A 2,889-nucleotide genomic window follows, 5' to 3' on the forward strand; every position below is an offset into this window, starting at 1 on the left:
TGGGTTGCTTCCATAATTTGGCTATTGCAAATAATGCTGCAATAAACATAGGACTGCATAAAATCCTTTCAAATTAGCATTTTAATATTTTTGGGTAAATACCAAGTAGTGTGATTACTGGATCGTGTGATAGTTCTATCTTTAATTTATTGAGGAAACTCCCTACTGTTTTTGATAGTGGCTGCACCAGTTTGCATTTCCATCAACAGCACAAGAGGGCTCCTTTTTCTCCACATCCCCACCAACATTTGTTGTTTCTTGTGTTTTTTATTTTAGCCATGCTGACAGGTATGAGATAATATCTCATTGTAGTTTTGATTTGTTTCCCTGACAATAAGTAATGCTGAGCATCTTTTCATGTGTCTATTGTGGTATATAATATACAATGGAATATTATTCAGCCATAGAAAAATTGAAATCTTGCCATTTGCAACAGCATAGATAGATCGAGAGAGCATAATGCTAAGCAAAATAAGTCAGTCAGAGAAAGACAAACACCGTATGATTCACTCAGGTGGAATTTAAGAAACAAAACAAATGAACAAACAAACAAACAAAAAAGGGAAACAAACCAAAAAACAGACTCTTAACTACAGAGAAAAAAACTGGTTTTTACCAAAAGGGAGGAGGATGGGGGATGGGTGAAACAGATGAAGGGGATTAAGAGTACACTTATCTTGATGAGCACTGAGTAATATATAGAATTGTTGAATCACCATATTGTATGTCTTAAACTAATGTAACAATGTATGCTAACTATACCGAAATAAAAATAGTAAATACATAAATAAATACCTCTTAAAAAAAAGAACTGGATATGTTATAAGCCCTAACACTTAGCAATGTATAATTAACAAAAGTTGAGAGAGCAAGGGGACAAGAAAGTTGGCAGCAGTATACTTCTGCTGATTTCCTCATCTCATAGAGGCAGAGGCAACAGATACCAATGGTGACCTACGTAAATCTTTCCCTGATTTTTTTGTTGGTAGAGCCAGGAGGCTTTCCCCAACTCTAGGGAATGATCCTTGATCAGTCTAAGCCAGCCTTGGTAAATCGATTTCCCACAAAGTAAATGGTTTTAGCATGAACATGTGATTCAACTCTGGCCAGTGAGACATGAGAGGATATTTGTTTCCTTCCTCTTACGAAGAAACCTAAGAATGTGTTCTGGGTGCCTAGCTGTGCAAGTCACATCTTACTGTCTGGATTCTTTCTCACTGTCTGAGACTTGATCATCCTCCCAGGAGTTTTAGTTGCGAAATATGAGTGCACAAGTAAGATCAAGATCTAGAAGAAGGGGAGATGAAAAAGAATCTTCTAAGCTGGATGAACTCCTGTTGCTCAGCAACAAGGTGGAAAAAAAAAATCACAACAAGAGGAACCAACAACTGAGAATCCAGATTTTGAGCCTGGACAAGAGAGAGAAGAAGGAGCACCAAGAACCTGAACTGGAAAGTGAAAGTCAGAAAATGGGTCTGGGAAAGACTGGATGAGCATGGAGATGGCCCTGATGTGAAAGGGAAGACTCCACCCTAACCCAGCACTTGCTAAAATTCCAGAAGCAGGTGATGGACAGTTGTAAGTTAAAAAGAAGACAAAGCTGAAGCCACATATGTTTTATTATATTGACAATTTGGCTTAAATCCTCTCAATAAAGCTACACAGTTTGCTCAGAAAAAATATATATATAAGAAAACAAAACAGCACTTATGTAGCTCTTGCCACAGCAATATAGCAAATTTATCCCTATAAATGCAACCAAGAAGAGATAAGTATGAAGATAAAAGCCTACCTGCTGAGGATTGCAAAGTGAAAGGGACATAAAAAGCTGGGCCCTGATGACACTGTTGAGACACTAGGACTATCCTACTTCTTGAGTTCTTATTACTGAGATATCATATGTCTTCATTGGTTAAGCAGCCACCAGATGAGTTTGTAGTGACTTCCTGATGAAAATATTCTATTCCTGATATATTTGAGGTCAAAGGTACCACTTAAACCAAGTGTTAGAATTATATGTATATTCAAATGTAAAGAGATATTAATGAAGAATACAATATCATCAAGTTTGGGGTGGGAGTAGTAGGAAGAAGTGGACGTTTCCAAGGTCCCCAGTGCTACAGTGTTCTATGTAAAGATACAGCTATAAGGATAACTGCTAAAACAAAAATACAAATCTCCCAAATTACCAAAAAATACACATACCACACAAAGCAGAAGTACAGTTCATGTTGTGAATTTAACAACAACAAAGGTATGATGACAAAACTAAAACCAACCACTCATTCCATAAATACACATGGTCTAAACATACCTATTAAAAGGCTCTTAGACTGAATCTCAAAAGCAAAATCCAACTATCTGCTGCAATCCAACATCTTAAATTCAGTAACTCAGGGAGGCTGAAAATAAAAGGAAGGGCAAAGGCAAAAATAGCAAACAAACAACAACAAAAGGGTCATGGTATTAATACCAGATGAGTCTGAATGCAGAGTAAAATGCATTAAATGAAAAAGGACTGGAGCACCTGAGTGGCTCTTCTGACTCTGGCTCAGGTCACGATCTCACAGTTCATAAGTTTGAACCCTTGCAGCAGGCTTTTGGCTGTCAGCACAGAGCCCGCTTCAGATGCTTTGTCCCCCTCTCTCTCTGCCCCTCTCCCGCTCCTTCTCATTCTCAAATAAATAAAACTTAAAAAAAAAAGACTGCTTATGATATTAAAGGGTACAAGCCAAAATGGTGATTAGTTGTTATGAATATCTAAGTACCCAAAAACATAGCATCACTATCCATTAAAAAAACCTACAGAAAATACAAGTTTTAATCTCAAAAATAAAATCTCAGCAATATGAAACTTTAATTCGTTTTTTCCAGTATATAGCAAAAACA

General features: G+C 37.0%; 1 pseudogene; it reads left to right on the top strand.

Moving 5' to 3' along the window:
* The first annotated feature begins 1,262 nt into the window (after window positions 1-1,262).
* Window positions 1,263-1,582, top strand: LOC124518973 (P antigen family member 4-like; annotated as a pseudogene).
* Window positions 1,583-2,889: the final 1,307 nt, after the last annotated feature.

This window comes from Lynx rufus, unplaced genomic scaffold (assembly GCF_022079265.1).
Source record: "Lynx rufus isolate CCGP_SWC_20201006 ecotype Redwood Valley unplaced genomic scaffold, mLynRuf1.p SCAF_26, whole genome shotgun sequence".
Classification (NCBI taxonomy): domain Eukaryota; kingdom Metazoa; phylum Chordata; class Mammalia; order Carnivora; family Felidae; genus Lynx; species Lynx rufus.